Raw genomic sequence first — 9,567 nt, 5'->3', positions numbered from 1 at the left:
TTATTATTATTATTATTATTATTATTATTATTAATAATAATAATATATGTAATAATAATAAAAAACAAATAATAAAATGTAACCTACCATAGTAGTAAGTCAGACTTCTCATGTCTTCTGTTGATGTCAAAGGTCGTGCATCAATCAAACTCTAATTCATCTGTCATGAATTAGAAGCTCATTGAATTATACTGATGACACATGCTCGAGTTGTGATAACAAAAATATGACCTGAACGACAGAAACTACAGGGTTAATGAAGATAAACATGCCACAATGTGCTGAAATACTGGCTGTCAAAACATGAAAAATCAGAAATCACAAGAGAGAACAACCAGGGTCTGAAAACAAATAACACTTCATGCATTTACAGCATTATGAATTTCCCTATTCAGTCTTCTCATTGGGTCTGTTCAGTTCATGGGAATAATATTGAATTTCAGAAGAGTGTTCTGCTACTTTTGTGCAGTAAATAATAATCCGGTGTTGTGTTTGATGGTGAAGGTCACATCTGAGGTGTTTCTCAGCGGCTCACGCTCTCAGAATACATGACAAATACAGTACACCTGTGATCTGCATGATGATGGACTTCCAGTCTGCGCTGAATATAAATGTCACAAACACATCAGACGACCACAGAATGAGACGCCGCAGACCAGCACACACTCACGAGATTTACTACATCACAGTTCAGCTTCTCCAGTAACAAGCTACTATATCCAAAAAATTATTCAAATTAATAAAAATGAACAAAAACTGTAATAGCATCTTAATGACATTTTTTAAATATCACTGGACCAGGGTTATTACACACACACACACACACACTTAAAACTTAACTGAAATAAAATAAGATGCATAAAATGTATATATTATAATAAATAATATTTATATATTATTTATCGACCTCAAATATGGCTTATCATCTGAAATATGTATGTAGTAGCAACTTTACATGGCAGCTCAATCTAATTTTAGCCTAGAAAAAAGTGCGCTGTTTACGTGTTTGTGCGAAGTGTGGAAGCTGAACAGCGCGCTTGGGCTACTGCATGACAGATGGAAATTCAAATAGAAAACAAATATTCTCAGATTATGTAATCCGTATGAAACATGCATACAGGCTCATCCACTACTGTGGAGACGACGAGTCAGTGTCGCCGACTTCATTTCTTAAACCGGAAATAGAAAGCATATGAACGACTACTAGTCGACCAGAAAAATCTTTAGTCGAGGGCAGCCCTAATTATTTATTATAAATGTAATAGTTCAGCAAACATTTAGCATTTTCATTTAGTTGATGTACAAAAATAACTAAAACTGAAATAATTAATAAAAACTATATAGACATTAAAATAATAAAAATGACAAAAACAACAAATTGGAAATGGAATATATACACATAAAAACAAAAAAATATATAATAATAAAAAATTATAAAAATAAAAAAGACTATACTAGAGTGTATTTTATTTTTATTAATATTATTATTTTTGTAAAATTTATCTGTTTAATGGTGTCACTTCTCATTGCTTTTGTGCCATAAATACTGGAATGAATGAGTAAATAAATAAATAACAGTACAACATAAAATAACTTTAATAGCTTTTTTCTTACTACAACTATTCTTAAAGAGTGGAACTTATTTAAAATAATGGGAACTTTTTTTTGGTCATGTTTGGCTATATCTAATTGTTTATGTAGAGCATGCTACTTGATGGATTAGATGCATTAGTTATAAATAAACTTTAAATGACAGTTCACATCAAAGAAATTTCTTCTAATAATGGACAGAATCATCTTTAAGGTCAGATCCTCTCGACCTGCTGTCATGCCACAGAGCGGTGCATTAGTAACGATAAAAACTAATTAAACTACAGCAGCTCGACACGAACACTAACCAGCGAACATGAAAACAGCTCTTAATGGAAGCAGAATGAGAGGCTCTTCTGCATGTTTTAGTGCTTCAGATGCGCTCTAGCGAGTGAACGTCACACGGTTTGTCCATTTCCTGCGCACTACATCCCGCCGGAAATTACAAGAGCATTATTACTGCTCTCCATCTCTCCGGATCTGCTGATTAAAAACAAGAGAAACAGCAGAGGACGAAGAGAACATGACAGACGGCTTCAACAAACTCCAACAAGACATTAAAGGGGTCATATGATGCTGCTAAAAAGAACATTATGTTGTGTATTTGGTGTAATGAAATGTGTTTATGCGGTTTAAGTTTCAAAAAACACATTATTTTCCACATACTGTACATTATTGTTTCTCCTCTATGCCCCGCCTTTCTGAAACGCATCGATTTTTACAAAGCTCATCGTTCTGAAAAGCGAGGTGTGCTGTGATTGGCCAGCTATACAGTGTGTTGTGATTGGCCGAATACCTCAAGCGTGTGACGGAAATGTTATGCCCTCACTATACTGTGATGCCCTGTCCGGCCGGAGCGACGAGACAAAGCCAATAATGCCCAATAATGAACACATTTCATTACACCAAATACACAAAATAATGTTATTTTTAGCAACATCATATGACTCCTTTAATGCTGCTCAAAGGTGGCATATAATAATCACATAATGCTATGAGATTAATGCAATTTATGTCATCCAACATAGTGCTGGGCGGTATACCGGTTCATACCGAATACCGTAGATGCATGTTGATTTTATCAGACGATGCCGCGATTATAAATGAGAGTGACTCCTGGTTAACATGTATTAAAAGGGGTCGTGTTTAGTCACTATTTAGTGTGGTATTTTTTGACAATATTCACTCATCATGACAGTAAAATAGGGCATTCTAAGTCAATATACTGCAGTATTTCCTCTCAATCAGTAGAAAATATGGTTAACACCTGGTCATGCATGGAAAAAAAATACCGTCATGTACCGTGAAACCGGTATAATTTAGAAAAATACCGTGATATAAATTTTTGGTCATACCGCCCAGCACTAATCCAACATAAAATATACACTGCAGAAATATGATGTTCTTCCTCAGTATTTTTGTCTTGTTTTCTAGATAACTAGACATCCTTAAAACAAGATACTTTTTTTCTGAAAAACGTGTCAAAATTAAGCAAATTTATGCTTAAAACAAGAAAAAAATATTTGCCACTTGGGTCAGAAAAATAATCTTTATTCAAAGAGAAAACAAGATTATTTTTCTGACCTCATTGGTAGATAGATTTTTCTTGTTTTAAGCAAAAGATCAATTAATTTAGAATAATATTTCAGAAAAAGTCATTTTGCTTTAAGTAAATGCATCTTGATTTTAGGATGTTTAGATAATTGTACTGCAAAACAAGAAAAATACTGAGGAAGAACAATTTTCTTGCGGCACAAAATAAAAAACAAATACATTATAGGAATGTTACAACAAAAATCATTGTTGATTATTGCTCTTATTATTCTTACTCTGTATTTCTGTCATGTTTTAAAGCACAAATATCTAAACATTAAATCAGCTTGAGAAGCAGAATGATTCAATACCTTGATTCAAAGTTTTTTTTTCTGAAAAAAAAGTATCAAAATTAATCTAAATTATTCTTAAAATTAGAGAAAATATCTGCCAATGGGGTCAGAAAATAATCTTGCTTTCTCTTTGAATTACATTTATTTTTCTTACACCATTGGCAGATATTTGTTCTTGCTTTAAGCATAAATTCACTTAATTTTAATACATTTCTCAGAAAACAAGTCTTACAATTATTAATATTTATGTCATTTTGCTTCTGAAGTGTATGTATCTTGACTTATGCATGTTTAGATATTTGTACGGGAAAACAAGACAAAAATACTGAGCAATAAAATATATATTTTTTGCCATGTAAAATAAATAAAACAGAAATTCATTACAGGAATGTTACAAACAAATATTATTAATATTATTAATTATTGTAATAATAATTATTAATATTGGTTATTAGAATGTATTGCAAAAGAAAAAATAAATATTTGATGCAATATGAACAGATGCAATATGAGACTTTTCCTAATAATAATAATAATAATAATAATAATAATAAATTATATATATAACTTGATTATTGCTCTTGATATTGTAATAATGATTATCAATGCTGATTATAAAATCATAAAAAAACAAAAAATGGTTAACACTGCAAAAAAACTATGCATAAAAATAAATAATTTCATTTTCACATTGACTTAAATCGCAACATATGTAACAGATTCATTTTAATTGTGCATAAGATGATTTCTGTCCCTTTTTCTTGAATTTGGAGGTATTTTTGTTGCAGTTTTTTTGCCCTCAAGCACCTGTAATTTAAGCGAGGCTCAATCCGGCCAAGAACGCGGATGCAAAAATCAACCTCCTACTTTCCAACTGATCCAGAGCCGTGCAGGAAACCCAGCGATCAGTCCATTAGCAGCAGGACGCAGGAGAACGGGTGTATTTAGCAGTCCTCAGAGGAGCAATGGTGTTGGACACCGCCCTAAAGTGACCCGCATTAGCCCGCGGAGGCCCGGCGGATCGGGTGTCCAACATTCATCTTCTTTAAACGCTCGGATATTTGGGGCACATTCCAGGCCGTCATTAGCGTTGGGTTTTGATGTTGCGGTCATTCATCATGGGCCGAGGGTCGTGGTTACCGTCGATTTGAGTTCTGCTGACGTTAAACAACTGCTGCGAGGAGTTCGGAGCGATTCGCCACATTACTGTGCCACTTATGTGTAATTATCTCAAGTGGGCTGAAATACATTAGCAGCATATCAGACTTCCCATGTGAGGAGCGCACGTGATCCGGAGAATTTTACTGCAATTCAACACTAGAAATACGGCCGGTGAAATACAAAAAACGGCATGCTTTTTTATGCTTTTCCAACTCGATCCAAGCAGCTGAGTATTTAGCCATCTTCAAGACACATCTCTCCCATCTACACTTCACCCTCTAACACTAGCTCTCTCTATCCTATTTTTTATTCTATATATTGTTTTCTTATTATTTATTACAAAAAAATCGACCCTTTAACACTAGTGTTCTTTTTTCTATTTCTATTTTATCTAATTGTTTTCTTTTATTTATTAAACTCTCTATTCTATTTCTATTCTATATACTTGTTTTCTTTTTATTTATTAAAAATAATAACTTGACCCTCTAACACTAGCTCTCTCTATTCTATTTCAATTCTATGTACTTGTTTTCTTTTTATTTATTAAAAAGACTTGACCCTCTAACACTAGAACTCTCTATTCTATTTCTATTCTTTATACTTGTTTTCTTTTATTTATTGAAAAAATTGACCCTCTAATACTAGAACTCTCTATTCTATTTCTATTCTTTATACTTGTTTTCTTTTATTTATTGAAAAAATTGACCCTCTAATACTAGAACTCTCTATTCTATTTCTATTCTTTATACTTGTTTTCTTTTATTTATTGAAAAAATTGACCCTCTAATACTAGAACTCTCTATTCTATTTCTATTCTTTATACTTGTTTTCTTTTATTTATTGAAAAAATTGACCCTCTAATACTAGAACTCTCTATTCTATTTCTATTCTTTATACTTGTTTTCTTTTATTTATTGAAAAAATTGACCCTCTAATACTAGAACTCTCTATTCTATTTCTATTCTTTATACTTGTTTTCTTTTATTTATTGAAAAAATTGACCCTCTAATACTAGAACTCTCTATTCTATTTCTATTCTTTATACTTGTTTTCTTTTATTTATTGAAAAAATTGACCCTCTAATACTAGAACTCTCTATTCTATTTCTATTCTTTATACTTGTTTTCTTTTATTTATTGAAAAAATTGACCCTCTAATACTAGAACTCTCTATTCTATTTCTATTCTTTATACTTGTTTTCTTTTATTTATTGAAAAAATTGACCCTCTAATACTAGAACTCTCTATTCTATTTCTATTCTTTATACTTGTTTTCTTTTATTTATTGAAAAAATTGACCCTCTAATACTAGAACTCTCTATTCTATTTCTATTCTTTATACTTGTTTTCTTTTATTTATTGAAAAAATTGACCCTCTAATACTAGAACTCTCTATTCTATTTCTATTCTTTATACTTGTTTTCTTTTATTTATTGAAAAAATTGACCCTCTAATACTAGAACTCTCTATTCTATTTCTATTCTTTATACTTGTTTTCTTTTATTTATTGAAAAAATTGACCCTCTAATACTAGAACTCTCTATTCTATTTCTATTCTTTATACTTGTTTTCTTTTATTTATTGAAAAAATTGACCCTCTAATACTAGAACTCTCTATTCTATTTCTATTCTTTATACTTGTTTTCTTTTATTTATTGAAAAAATTGACCCTCTAATACTAGAACTCTCTATTCTATTTCTATTCTTTATACTTGTTTTCTTTTATTTATTGAAAAAATTGACCCTCTAATACTAGAACTCTCTATTCTATTTCTATTCTTTATACTTGTTTTCTTTTATTTATTGAAAAAATTGACCCTCTAATACTAGAACTCTCTATTCTATTTCTATTCTTTATACTTGTTTTCTTTTATTTATTGAAAAAATTGACCCTCTAATACTAGAACTCTCTATTCTATTTCTATTCTTTATACTTGTTTTCTTTTATTTATTGAAAAAATTGACCCTCTAATACTAGAACTCTCTATTCTATTTCTATTCTTTATACTTGTTTTCTTTTATTTATTGAAAAAATTGACCCTCTAATACTAGAACTCTCTATTCTATTTCTATTCTTTATACTTGTTTTCTTTTATTTATTGAAAAAATTGACCCTCTAATACTAGAACTCTCTATTCTATTTCTATTCTTTATACTTGTTTTCTTTTATTTATTGAAAAAATTGACCCTCTAATACTAGAACTCTCTATTCTATTTCTATTCTTTATACTTGTTTTCTTTTATTTATTGAAAAAATTGACCCTCTAATACTAGAACTCTCTATTCTATTTCTATTCTTTATACTTGTTTTCTTTTATTTATTGAAAAAATTGACCCTCTAATACTAGAACTCTCTATTCTATTTCTATTCTTTATACTTGTTTTCTTTTATTTATTGAAAAAATTGACCCTCTAATACTAGAACTCTCTATTCTATTTCTATTCTTTATACTTGTTTTCTTTTATTTATTGAAAAAATTGACCCTCTAATACTAGAACTCTCTATTCTATTTCTATTCTTTATACTTGTTTTCTTTTATTTATTGAAAAAATTGACCCTCTAATACTAGAACTCTCTATTCTATTTCTATTCTTTATACTTGTTTTCTTTTATTTATTGAAAAAATTGACCCTCTAATACTAGAACTCTCTATTCTATTTCTATTCTTTATACTTGTTTTCTTTTATTTATTGAAAAAATTGACCCTCTAATACTAGAACTCTCTATTCTATTTCTATTCTTTATACTTGTTTTCTTTTATTTATTGAAAAAATTGACCCTCTAATACTAGAACTCTCTATTCTATTTCTATTCTTTATACTTGTTTTCTTTTATTTATTGAAAAAATTGACCCTCTAATACTAGAACTCTCTATTCTATTTCTATTCTTTATACTTGTTTTCTTTTATTTATTGAAAAAATTGACCCTCTAATACTAGAACTCTCTATTCTATTTCTATTCTTTATACTTGTTTTCTTTTATTTATTGAAAAAATTGACCCTCTAATACTAGAACTCTCTATTCTATTTCTATTCTTTATACTTGTTTTCTTTTATTTATTGAAAAAATTGACCCTCTAATACTAGAACTCTCTATTCTATTTCTATTCTTTATACTTGTTTTCTTTTATTTATTGAAAAAATTGACCCTCTAATACTAGAACTCTCTATTCTATTTCTATTCTTTATACTTGTTTTCTTTTATTTATTGAAAAAATTGACCCTCTAATACTAGAACTCTCTATTCTATTTCTATTCTTTATACTTGTTTTCTTTTATTTATTGAAAAAATTGACCCTCTAATACTAGAACTCTCTATTCTATTTCTATTCTTTATACTTGTTTTCTTTTATTTATTGAAAAAATTGACCCTCTAATACTAGAACTCTCTATTCTATTTCTATTCTTTATACTTGTTTTCTTTTATTTATTGAAAAAATTGACCCTCTAATACTAGAACTCTCTATTCTATTTCTATTCTTTATACTTGTTTTCTTTTATTTATTGAAAAAATTGACCCTCTAATACTAGAACTCTCTATTCTATTTCTATTCTTTATACTTGTTTTCTTTTATTTATTGAAAAAATTGACCCTCTAATACTAGAACTCTCTATTCTATTTCTATTCTTTATACTTGTTTTCTTTTATTTATTGAAAAAATTGACCCTCTAATACTAGAACTCTCTATTCTATTTCTATTCTTTATACTTGTTTTCTTTTATTTATTGAAAAAATTGACCCTCTAATACTAGAACTCTCTATTCTATTTCTATTCTTTATACTTGTTTTCTTTTATTTATTGAAAAAATTGACCCTCTAATACTAGAACTCTCTATTCTATTTCTATTCTTTATACTTGTTTTCTTTTATTTATTGAAAAAATTGACCCTCTAATACTAGAACTCTCTATTCTATTTCTATTCTTTATACTTGTTTTCTTTTATTTATTGAAAAAATTGACCCTCTAATACTAGAACTCTCTATTCTATTTCTATTCTTTATACTTGTTTTCTTTTATTTATTGAAAAAATTGACCCTCTAATACTAGAACTCTCTATTCTATTTCTATTCTTTATACTTGTTTTCTTTTATTTATTGAAAAAATTGACCCTCTAATACTAGAACTCTCTATTCTATTTCTATTCTTTATACTTGTTTTCTTTTATTTATTGAAAAAATTGACCCTCTAATACTAGAACTCTCTATTCTATTTCTATTCTTTATACTTGTTTTCTTTTATTTATTGAAAAAATTGACCCTCTAATACTAGAACTCTCTATTCTATTTCTATTCTTTATACTTGTTTTCTTTTATTTATTGAAAAAATTGACCCTCTAATACTAGAACTCTCTATTCTATTTCTATTCTTTATACTTGTTTTCTTTTATTTATTGAAAAAATTGACCCTCTAATACTAGAACTCTCTATTCTATTTCTATTCTTTATACTTGTTTTCTTTTATTTATTGAAAAAATTGACCCTCTAATACTAGAACTCTCTATTCTATTTCTATTCTTTATACTTGTTTTCTTTTATTTATTGAAAAAATTGACCCTCTAATACTAGAACTCTCTATTCTATTTCTATTCTTTATACTTGTTTTCTTTTATTTATTAAAAAAACTTGACCCTCTAGTACTAGAACTCTCTATTCTATTTCTATCTTCTTGTTTTCTTTTTATTTATTAAAAATAATAACTTGACCCTCTAACACTAGCTCTCTCTATTCTATTTCCATTCTATCTACTTGTTTTCTTTTTATTTATAAAAATAAAAACTTGACCCTCTAACACTAGCTCTCTCTATTCTATTTCTATTCTTTATACTTGTTTTCTTTTATTTATTAAAAAAAACTTGACCCTCTAACACTAGAACTCTCTATTCTATTCTATATACTTGTTTTCCTTTTATTAATTAAAAATAATAACTT

At 28.5% G+C, this 9,567-nt stretch overlaps 1 protein-coding gene across 1 annotated transcript in view; it reads right to left on the bottom strand.

Moving 5' to 3' along the window:
* LOC107661534 (F-box/LRR-repeat protein 17-like) overlaps window positions 1-9,567 on the bottom strand; it is an 87,799-nt gene that overhangs the window by 74,683 nt on the left and 3,549 nt on the right. The window lies entirely within an intron of this gene.

The sequence above is a fragment of the Sinocyclocheilus anshuiensis genome, unplaced genomic scaffold, assembly GCF_001515605.1.
Source record: "Sinocyclocheilus anshuiensis isolate Anshui unplaced genomic scaffold, SAMN03320099.WGS_v1.1 scaffold479, whole genome shotgun sequence".
Lineage (NCBI taxonomy): Eukaryota > Metazoa > Chordata > Actinopteri > Cypriniformes > Cyprinidae > Sinocyclocheilus > Sinocyclocheilus anshuiensis.
Note: the sequence above shows the minus strand (reverse complement) of the source record. Positions and strands in the feature narration are given on the sequence as shown.